The sequence below is a fragment of the Marmota monax genome, unplaced genomic scaffold, assembly GCF_021218885.2.
Source record: "Marmota monax isolate L192 unplaced genomic scaffold, Marmota_monax_Labrador192_F-V1.1 WCK01_AAM20220418_F8-fsc00075, whole genome shotgun sequence".
Taxonomy (NCBI): domain Eukaryota; kingdom Metazoa; phylum Chordata; class Mammalia; order Rodentia; family Sciuridae; genus Marmota; species Marmota monax.
In genome coordinates this window covers 9,567,414-9,578,909 of record NW_026694772.1, presented here as the reverse complement: position 1 = coordinate 9,578,909, position 11,496 = coordinate 9,567,414, and the positions used below count along the sequence as shown (strand labels likewise).

At 39.7% G+C, this 11,496-nt stretch overlaps 1 long non-coding RNA gene across 1 annotated transcript; it reads left to right on the top strand.

The window, feature by feature from the left end:
- Positions 1-7,229: 7,229 nt before the first annotated feature.
- On the top strand, positions 7,230-10,275 carry LOC124079631 (uncharacterized). The gene is made up of 2 exons (XR_006847418.2): positions 7,230-7,675; positions 10,163-10,275. It is a non-coding gene; the product is annotated as an uncharacterized LOC124079631 (long non-coding RNA).
- Positions 10,276-11,496: the final 1,221 nt, after the last annotated feature.

The following is an 11,496-nucleotide window of genomic DNA, read 5'->3' as shown; positions in this document are numbered from 1 at the left end:
GTTTTTTGAGGCAGGGTCTGGCTGAGTTGCTGAGGCTAACCTCCAAATTTCAGTCCTCCTTCCTCAGCCTCCCAAAGTAGCTGAGATTACAGCTGTACACCACCACATGTGACTGGATTTAACATTTTTTGGATACTGGGCATTTAACCCAGGCATTTTACCACTAAACCATATATCCCCACCCCTTTTTATTTTTTATTTCAAGGCAAGGTCTCACTAAGTTGCTGAGGGCCTCGCTAAATTGCTGAGGCTAGTCCGAATTTGCAATCCTCCCATCTCAGCCTCCCAAGTAGCTGGGATTACATGCATGTACCACACACTGGCTGGGTTTATCTATAATATACTCCTCAGAATTATTTAGTATCGTACTAGTAAGCTATCAGTTCATTCTTTTACTCCAAGTTTCACCAGTAACAAAATGGAAGGGAAGCACTGTGCCACTGAGCTGCATCCCCAGCTCCCCAGCTCTTTTTCTTATTACCCGGGCTGTCCTCAAATGTTTGATCCTCATGCCTCAGTCTCCCAAGAAGCTGGAATTACATGTGTGCACCACCATACCCAGCAGTCAGGGTGCATTCTAAAGTCTCTTGACATAGATTACAAAGGCAGACAAATTTAGTGGAAATTTATGAAGAGTCAGAGAAATTTTTGCTATGCCCAGGCTTTTCAGTTGATAAGATTTGCAAACTTTTCAACTTTATTAGATACCTTCAGTTTAGTTTCTTATATTACAAATGTAACTAAATTGATAATCTCCATGATTAAAATTCCTTAGTGTGTTCAGGCAAGCTAACAGAAATCAAGTGTTTGATGGTCTAGAAATGTTGTTATTTTTTTTTTTTATTTTTTTTTTTAATTTTTTATTGTGGGTTGTTCAAAACATTACAAATTTCTTGACATATCATATTCCACACTTTGATTCTAGTGGGTTATGAACTCCCACCTTCACCCCATACACAGATTGCAGATTCACATCAGTTACACATCCATTGATTTACAAATTGCCATACTAGTGTCTGTTGTGCTCCGCTGCCTTTCCCATCATCCACCCTCCCCCCTCCCCACCTCTCCCCTCCCCTCCCCTCCTCTCTCTCTACCCCCTCCACTGTATAACCCTGAGGGTCTCCTTCCATTACCGTGCAATTTACCTTCTCTCTCCCTTTCCCTCCCACCTCTCATCCCTGTTAAATGTTAATCTTCTTCTCCTGTTCTTCGTCCCTACTCTGTTCTTAGTTACTTTCCTTATATCAAAGAAGACATTTGGCATTTGTTTTTTAGGGATTGGCTAGCTTCACTTAGCATAATCTGCTCTAATGCCATCCATTTCCCTGTAAATTCTATGATTTTGTCATTTTTTAATGCAGAGTAATACTCCATTGTGTATAAATGCCACATTTTTTTTATCCATTCGTCTATTGAAGGGCATCTAGGTTGGTTCCACAGTCTTGCTATTGTGAACTGTGCTGCTATGAACATCGATGTAGCAGTGTCCCTGTAGCATGCTCTTTTTAGGTCTTTAGGGAATAGACCAAGAAGGGGAATAGCTGGGTCAAATGGTGGCTCCATTCCCAGCTTTCCAAGAAATCTCCATACTGCTTTCCAAATTGGCTGCACCAATCTGCAGTCCCACCAGCAATGTACAAGTGTACCCTTTTCCCCACATCCTCGCCAGCACTTGTTGTTGTTTGATTTCCTAATGGCTGCCAATCTTACTGGAGTGAGATGGTATCTTAGGGTGGTTTTGATTTGCATTTCTCTGACAGCTAGAGATGTTGAGCATTTTTTCATGTACTTGTTGATTGACTGTATGTCCTCCTCTGTGAAGTGTCTGTTCAGGTCCTTGGCCCATTTGTTGATTGGGTTGTTTGTTCTCTTATTGTCTAATTTTTTGAGTTCTTTGTATACTCTGGATATTAGGGCTCTATCTGAAGTGTGAGGAGTAAAGATTTGTTCCCAGGATGTAGGCTCCCTATTTACCTCTCTTATTGTTTCTTTTGCTGAGAAAAAACTTCTTAGTTTGAGTAAGTCCCATTTGTTGATTCTAGTTATTAACTTTTGTGCTATGGGTGTCCTATTGAGGAATTTGGAGCCCGACCCCACCGACTGTAGATCGTAGCCAACTTTTTCTTCTATCAGACGGCGCGTCTCTGATTTGATATCAAGTTCCTTGATCCATTTTGAATTCACTTTTGTGCATGGCAAGAGAAAGGGATTCAGTTTCATTTTGTTGCATAAGGATTTCCAGTTTTCCCAGCACCATTTGTTGAAGATGCTATCCTTCCTCCATTGCATGCTTTTAGCCCCTTTATCAAATATAAGATAGTTGTAGTTTTGTGGATTGGTTTCTGTGTCCTCTATTCTGTACCATTGGTCCACACGCCTGTTTTGGTACCAGTACCATGCTGTTTTTGTTACTATTGCTCTGTAGTATAGTTTGAAGTCAGGTATCGCTATACCGCCTGATTCACACTTCTTGCTTAGCATTGTTTTTGCTATTCTGGGTCTTTTATTTTTCCATATGAATTTCATGATTGCTTTCTCTATTTCTACAAGAAATGCCATTGGGATTTTGATTGGCATTGCATTAAACCTATAGAGAACTTTTGGTAATATCGCCATTTTGATGATGTTAGTTCTGCCTATCCATGAACAGGGTATATTTTTCCATCTTCTAAGATCTTCTTCTATTTCTCTCTTTAGGGTTCTGTAGTTTTCATTGTATAAGTCTTTCACCTCTTTTGTTAGGTTGATTCCCAAGTATTTTATTTTTTTTTTGAAGATATTGTGAATGGAGTGGTTGTCCTCATTTCCATTTCAGAGGATTTGTCGCTGATATACAGGAATGCCTTTGATTTATGCGTGTTGATTTTAAATCCTGCCACTTTGCTGAATTCATTTATTAGCTCTAATAGTTTCTTTGTAGAGCCTTTTGGGTCTGCTAGATATAGAATCATATCATCTGCAAATAGTGATAATTTAATTTCTTCTTTTCCTATTTTTATGCCTTTAATTTCTTTCGTCTGTCTAATTGCTCTGGCCAGTGTTTCGAGAACTATGTTGAAGAGAAGTGGAGAGAGAGGGCATCCCTGTCTTGTTCCAGATTTTAGAGGGAATGCCTTCAGTTTTTCTCCATTCAGAATAATGCTAGCCTGAGGCTTAGCATAGATTGCTTTTACAATATTGAGGTATGTTCCTGTTATCCCTAGTTTTTCTAGAGTTTTGAACATAAAGGGATGCTGTACTTTGTCAAATGCTTTTTCCGCATCTATCGAGATGATCATATGGTTCTTATTTTTAAGTCTATTGATGTGGTGAATAACATTTATTGATTTCCGTATATTGAACCAGCCTTGCATCCCAGGGATGAATCCTACTTGATCATGGTGTACAATTTTTTTTATATGTTTTTGTATCCGATTCGCCAGAATTTTATTGAGGATTTTTGCATCTAGGTTCATTAGAGATATTGGTCTGTAGTTTTCTTTCTTTGAAGTGTCTTTGTCTGGTTTAGGTATCAGGGTGATGTTGGCCTCATAGAATGAATTTGGAAGTTCTCCCTCCTTTTCTATTTCCTGAAGTAGCTTGAAAAGTATTGGTATTAGTTCTTCTTTAAAGGTTTTGTAAAATTCTGCTGTATACCCATCGGGACCTGGGCTTTTCTTAGTTGGTAGTCTTTTGATGGTTTCTTCTATCTCCTCAATTGATATTGGTCTGTTTAGGTTTTCTATATCCTCCTGACTCAATCTGGGCAGATCATATGACTTAAGAAATTTATCTATGCCTTCACTATCTTCTAATTTATTGGAGTATAAGGATTCAAAATAGTTTTTGATTATCTTCTGTATTTCTGAAGTGTCTGTTGTGATATTGCCTTTTTCATCCCGTATGCTAGTAATTTGAGTTCTCTCTCTTCTTCTCTTCACTAGCATCGCTAAGGGTCTGTCGATTTTGTTTATTTTTTCAAAGAACCAACTTTTAGTTTTGTCAATTTTTTCAATTGTTTCTTTTGTTTCGATTTCATTAATTTCAGCTCTGATTTTAATTATTTCTTGCCTTCTACTTCTTTTGCTGTTGTTTTGCTCTTCTTTTTCAAGGATTTTGAGATGAAGTATGAGATCATTTATTTGTTGTTTTTTTCTTTTTTTAAGGAATGAACTCCAAGCAATGAATTTTCCTCTTAGAACTGCTTTCAATGTGTCCCATAGATTCCGATATGTTGTGTCTGTGTTTTCATTTATCTCTAAGAATTTTTTAATTTCCTCCTTGATGTCTTCTATAACCCATTGATCATTCAGTAACCTATTGTTCATTCTCCAATTGATGTATGCTTTTTCCTTCCTTCTTTTATCGTTGATTTTCAGTTTCATTCCATTATGATCAGATAAGATGCATGGTAATATCTCTACTCCTTTATATTGTCTAAGAGTTGCCCTGTGACATAATATATGATCTATTTTTGAGAAGGATCCATGTGCTGCTGAGAAAAAAGTGTAACTGCTTGATGTTGGGTGGTATACTCTATATATGTCAATTAGGTCTAGGTTATTAATAGTGTTATTGAGTTCTATAGTTTCCTTATTCAACTTTTGTTTGGAAGATCTGTCCAGTGGCGAGAGAGGTTTGTTGAAGTCTCCCATGATTATGGTGTGGTGGTCTATTAGACTCTTGAACTTGAGAAGAGTTTGTTTGACGAACATAGCTGCACCATTGTTTGGGGCATAAATATTTATGATTGTTATGTCTTGTTGGTGTATGGTTCCCTTAAGCAGTATGTAGTGTCCCTCTTTATCTCTTTTGATTAACTTTGGCTTGAAATCTATTTTATTTGATATGAGTATGGACACGCCTGCTTGTTTCCGAAGTCCATATGAGTGATATGATTTTTCCCAACCTTTCACCTTCAGCCTATGTATGTCTTTTCCTATCAAATGCGTCTCCTGTAGGCAGCATATTGTTGGGTCTTGTTTTGTGATCCATTCTACTAGCCTGTGTCTCTTAATTGGTGAGTTTAAGCCATTAACATTTAGGGTTATTATTGAGATATGGGTTGTTCTTCCAGCCATATTTGTTTATTTCTGTTACTAAACATTGTTTGTTTTCCTCTTTGATTGTTTCCCCCCCCCCCTTTACTGTCCTACCTCCCACTGTTGGTTTTCATTGTTATTTTCCATTTCCTCTTCCTGTAATACTTTGGCTAGGATGTTTTGAAGAGATGGTTTTCTAGCTGCGAATTCTTTAAACTTTTGTTTATCGTGGAAGGTTTTAATTTCATTCTCCATCCTGAAGCTTAATTTCGCTGGATACACAATTCTTGGTTGGAACCCATTATCTTTCCGTGTTTGAAATATGTTATTCCAGGATCTTCTAGCTTTCAGAGTCTGTGTTGAAAGATCAGCTGTTATCCTGATTGGCTTGCCCCTAAATGTAATCTGCTTCCTTTCTCTTGTAGCTTTTAAAATTCTCTCCTTATTCTGTATGTTGGGCATCTTCATTATAATGTGTCTAGGTGTGGATCTCTTATGATTTTGCACATTCGGCGTCCTGTAGGCTTCTAGGATTTGGGATTCTGTCTCATTCTTCAAGTCTGGGAAGTTTTCTTGTATTATTTCATTGAATAGACTGCTCATTCCTTTGGTTTGGAGCTCTGTACCTTCCTGTATCCCAATGACTCTTAAGTTTGGTCTCTTAATGTTATCCCATATTTCTTGGATGTTCTGCTCATGGTTTCTTAACAGTCTTGCTGAGCTGTCTATGTTCTTTTCCAGTTGAAATACTTTGTCTTCATTGTCTGATGTTCTATCTTCTAAGTGTTCTACTCTGTTGGTAGTATTCTCCATTGAGTTTTTAAGTTGGTTTATTGCTTCCTGCATTTCTAGGATTTCTGATTGCTTGTTTTTTATAACCTCTATCTCCCTGTATAGTTGATCCTTTGCTTCCTGGATTTGTTTGCGTAATTCGTTGTCGAAGTGATCTTTCATTGTCTGATTTTGCTGTTTAATGTCTTCCTTGATACTCCAGATCATCTGAAGCATGTATATCCTGAATTCTTTATCTGACATTCCATCTGCTGCAGCTGTTACCTCTTCTAAAGTTGCGTTGACCTGCATTGCTTGTGGTCCTTTTTTTCCTTGTCTTTTCATACTGCTTGCGTATCTTTCCTGCAGGTGCGGGCGGCGGCTCTGCTCTCTCCTTATTCCAATTGGGGTGTCGTGGCTACCACGCCGGCAGGTCACTGGGCCTGTTCTGGGAGCTGGTGGCGGCTCTGTTCTGCCCCTACTCCAATTGGGGTGACGTGTCTGTCGTACCAGCAGGCCACTGGGCCTGTCCTTCTGGTCGGTCGCAGATCTGCCCACCTTTCGGGCACGAGTGGAGGCTCTGCTTTGCCCCTACTCCAATTGGGGTGTCGTGACTACCCCGCCTGCAGGATGCTGGGTCTGTTCCTGGCAAGGGAGGCGACTCTGCTCTGTCACTACTCCAATTAGGGTGGTGTTTGTACCCCGCCGGCAGGCTCCTGGGCCTGATCCGCCGGTCTGTTGTAGGTCTGCCTACCTTGAAGGCGCGGGCGGCGGATCTGCCCTGCCCCTCCTACCACGCCTGCGGACCCCTGGGCCTGATCTGCAGGTTGATCACTGGTCTGCTCACCCTGCGGGCACGGGTGGCGGTTCCGCTCCACCCCCACTCCAATTGGGGTCACGTGACCACCACACCGGCAGGGCCTGATCCGGGCGTGGGATAAGGATCTGCTCTGCCCCTACTCGAGTTGGGGTGACGTGTGTACCACACTGGCAGGCCACTGGGCCTGACCCGCCAGGCTGTCACAGGTCTGTTTACCTTGCAAGCGCGAAGGGCGGCTCTGCCCTGCCCCTCCTACCACGCCCATGTACTACTGGGTCGTGGGTCTGCCCACCTGGCGGGTGTGGGTGGCGGCTCCGCTCCGCCCCCTCTCCAATTGGGGTCACGCGGTCACCACGCTGGCGAGCCGCTGGGCCTGCTCCGGGGGCTTGCGGCGGCCCGGCTCCTTCCCTCTGGCTCGAGGACAAATTGAGGAGACTCGGGTGACTGAGCCTCACCCCCCTTACCAGGAGACCAACTGCTTATGTCACCGCTGGTATTGATGAAGATCTCTCCTCCACCGCTTTCTGCTGACATCAGATCTCTGCCATGTTGGTATCCTATGCGAATGGCAGCATTTCGTTCCCCTTGCCGGGCAACCCAAGCAACGGGTGAGACCTGACCAGCCCTCAGCAGGACCCGGACCGAGACACAGTTTCCGCGGGCTCCTAGCCCCGGTCCAGGGAAGTTCCGGGAGCCGGAACTCGGCCGCTCCGTGCTCGGTGTAAGCTCCTATAAGTGTAGGCTCCAAGAAGCAGCCCCCGCGGGCTCAGTTCCGGGAGCCGGAATTCGGCCGCTTAGTGTTTGGTGTATGCTCTGATAGTAGCAGGGTCCAAGAAGCAGCCTCCGCGGGCTCCGCAGCCCTGAGCCAGGGCGGTTCCGGGACGGTTCCGGGAGCCGGAACTCGAAATGTTGTTATTTATATATTCTGTAATTTCAGTTTCATACGAAAACAAATTCAGGAGTTGCTTTTAAAAACACTAAATTCTATTTTTAAACTGTCTTTTGCCCATTTTTGTTCCTTTTAGTCTGCCCCGCTGGCTGGAAACCTGGTAGTGAAACAGTAAGTCATGTTGATTTTTCTGTTAAAGGCATGGCTGGAGCCAAAAAATTGCCTTGTAATAGAACTGTTTTGGCTTCATAAATGAAGCAAGCTAAGCACAAATCACAAAGTACAGACATTCTCTGGACTATAGGAAGAGTAATTGAAACTAAAGAAAGCAGAATATGGGGTTTAATACTGTGAATTTTAAAGCTAAGTATCCAAGAAATACACTATTCCAGGGGGAAAAACAGAGACTTAGTAGAATAAATTTAGAGGGCGTGTATGAAATTCTTCCTATATTATGAGCCGAGAAACAGTTACAGGCAAGACCTTTCTGTGTATAATAAAAAGCCTTTGGGCTGGGGATGTGGCTCAAGTGGTAGCGCGCTCGCCTGGCATGCGTGCGGCCCGGGTTCGATCCTCAGCACCACATACAAAGATGTTGTGTCCGCCGAAAACTAAAAAATAAATAAAAAAAAATGTTTAAAAAAAAAAATAAAAATAAAAATAAAAAGCCTTTGAGAAAATCTGATCTAATAAACAGTGAAACTAAGGATTATCTCCATGTCATTTGAAGAAGAAAAAGATTGAAACCAGTACATTCTTTCATCAGGGAGACTACATAATTTGTAGATACATATTCAAAATACATTTAGAAACTTGCTTGAAACTTTGCTTAAGTAACAACCAAAAATCTTTGAATTTTTATCTTCTAAAAATCAAGTGTTTTATACAAACTATAGTTAGGAAATTTAAAAATACTAGTGCATTAGAGGAAGAAATCATTATTTTAGAATAGGAAAATATAAATTTCTAAGACTTAATTCCTTGGCAATCCAAAAAGAAAGGTACCATTATCCATAAACATTCAGAAGGAGTAATTTACTCTTTAACCTCAGGTGTACCCTTTTATGTTCCTTGAACATGCTAAGCTAATTCCTGCCTCAGGGCCTTTGCCCTTGCTGTTCCTTCTGTATTGCTTTCTGTATTACTGGCTCCCTCTCTTCACTCACATTTCAGTTCAAATATCATCTTGAAATTCTTTCCTCACCACTATCTCCACCCCATATTTTTAAGCATTTGCCACAATCTAAAATTAGAATTAGACTATAACTCCAAGGGTTCACTAATAAGTACTATCTAGCTATAGTAATAGTTTGAATAGTTATCATATAGCAGGTGTTCAGTATATGTGTGTTGAAAGAATGACCAAAACCCATAAATATATATAATTATTATTTGTCAATTAAGAATAAAAACAAAGTGTGATAATACATATGTATTTTTCTGAAGGAAGAATTCATAGTTTGATTCTCAAAGGGGCTTGTGACCCCTAAAAGTTATCAAGTAGATAGTGTGTTTTCTGAAATGTATAATACTCATCCTGTAATGCCTTTCATAGTTAATTTGTACTTCTTGGCAGTTCTCACTAATCTCTCAGTAGTTGGATACTTAGCACATGCCTGTGCTTGGTAGTGATATCATTTATCATTCACAGTTGGTTTTGATATAACTTCAGAGGGAAATATCCCCTACCTTGAATTACTTATCCAACAAATGCTTTGTAAGCTAGTTTTTAAGATAGCAGTTTCTGATTCATATTTCTATCTGTAAGATTCCATAATCTATAAATATAAACTAACTTGTGACTTAATTTATAAAGAACCTAGTACTCAATGTACCTTTAGTGCATAACTTCAAATCCCCTTTAAGATCCATCAGATCTATGTAGAGATGACTCAGTTGGTATTGTAATATTAACTTTGATCTCAAAGGCAAAACTGTTTTGCAAATCTATTAGAAACTGATTCAAAATCTGTTAATTATAGTGATTACCATAGGTTATTTTTATATGCAAAGGTAGATGTACTTTAACCAACAAGTAACATAGTTAATGTGAGATCAAATTATATTGGAAAAAATAAAGTATATAAGTTCTTATGGCTATCATGCTCTTGGAAGGAGCATTTTTCTTTCAGAGTACTCATTCACTAAAATAGTTATTGAAGGTAATAATTGATATTGTTTTGAATCTTTGTTAACTTTGTAGCTTGAGATTAAAAAGTTGCATTGTGGAGCTCCCAAAAATTCTCTTGATAAACCCATAATGAACACACTACCCCCTTTTCAAGTTATCGTAGCATATCATCATTTAATCAGCAAACAGTTTTAAAAATACATTAACATCTGTAGCCATGCTCTCAATGTGTTTGATTTAACTAGATCAAACCTGAAGATGCTATGAAAGCCTGGTGGCCAAGAGAAGAGCTGTAAGTAAATTTTGGGGTGCTTGAGTACAGATGTTAATTTATTTTAAAAAATAAATGTTTTACTTTTTGGGATAGCTGAGATTAGTAGGTAGGACATATCTAGTTTTTCTTAAGTATATATGATACAATTTGGTATACAAATGTAATTTTTTATCTTCAGTCAAGAGATAGGAAACTAATGCCAGACTATGACTTTTAAAAGGAATAATTTGCTTTTTTTGTTTTGTCTTAACAGATAATCCCAGATCCAACTGGAAAACTGAAGTATTTTGATAAACTAAATTGAAAACTACTTCATCAAGTTTTAATGCTTGAAAGTTCTCAATAAAGGTCACTGTTTTATTATCATTGTGTTATAGTAGTAATTTCTTGGAGAATATAAAAGTCCTAAGCAGTTATTTTCTATCTTTCCAAAGTAAGAATTGTGAGGATCTACGGTTGTGGCTCAGTGGTAGAGTACTTGCCTGGCATCTGTGAAGGCCCTAGGTTCAATCCTCAGCACCGCATATAAATAAATAAAGATCCAAAGTAAGAATTGTGAGATTGAATCAAATAGTAACAGCAATAATAACTAACATTTATGAAATATATTCCACATGCTGGGTATGATGTTAAGCAGGTTAGATGCATTTTCATTTAATACCCACAATTCTTTGAGTAGTTGTACAGATGAGGGAACTGAAACTCAGATAAATTACCCAAAGTCACATAGCTGGCTATCAAAAACAGACATCAAACCCAGACAGGCTGATTCTAGTTTCTGAACTCTTAGTACCCCTACCCCACTTTGGCTCACCTGTCCATACCTTTAAGGACAGCAGTGAAGAACAGGTTTCAAGTATGGTAACCTTCCCTAGCAATCTGATAGGGATGGCTGACGCCACAGCTCTCTGCACTGTAATAACATAAACCCCTCTGGCCCCATTTTTCCTAAAGTCACATTTTTAGCTTGTATCAAATTTATAAGCAGGTTATGTTTATATTTAGTTCAAAAAATGAAAGCTGAATCTCTACATATATATAGCTAGCTCTGAACAAATAGCCACATACAAAGCAGAACTCCAGTGCTACTTCATCACCCTGTTTACCACCCTGATATGGCAGCAACTTTATTGTAATTATTTATAGATGTACTCTGTAGTTTTCCTGGGAGAATTAATCTCATCCTGTCTTCATGCTAATCCCCTCTCCCTGGGGAAAGCCATCACTAGAAGTGACCACTCATGGTGGCAAAGAAGCAAAAGTAAGAGGAAGGGGCCTGAGATAAGATTTGATCTTCAGGAACATACTCCCAGTGACCTACTTAACTAGGTCCCACTCTTCTCCCAAAAGTGCCAGTAGCTAGAGAGCAACCTTCAGGAAACATTCCAGATCCAAACCATAACAGGCATCTAGAGGATAAGGGCTAGGAATTCTAAACATCCTACAATGCACAGGATAGTCCCACAATAAGCCATATGGCCCAAGATATCAATAGTGATGAGTGAGAAACCCGGCTCTGGAGACAGTTGTCAACCAGCTGAAGAAAGTAGGAAACGTATCTGTTGCCTGTGCAGCTGCTCAAAATTA